Below are 232 nucleotides of genomic sequence, written 5' to 3' on the forward strand. Positions count from 1 at the left end.
AAAGAGTGGCATGTCTGAGCAAGGAGAAGGCTTACTATTGCCATTAATCTGGAACGTTTTTTCTCTAATAATTTCTTATGAAATATTCCAATGATATAGAAATGCACAGAGAATAATATAATGAGCATCTGAACACCCACCTTACTTATTTAACAAATGGTTATATTTTTCCATATTGGCTTCCAACATTTAAAAAAATTATTAATGAAATAAGTGGTTATTGATATGGTTG

This window comes from Myotis davidii, unplaced genomic scaffold (genome assembly GCF_000327345.1).
Source record: "Myotis davidii unplaced genomic scaffold, ASM32734v1 scaffold214, whole genome shotgun sequence".
NCBI lineage: Eukaryota > Metazoa > Chordata > Mammalia > Chiroptera > Vespertilionidae > Myotis > Myotis davidii.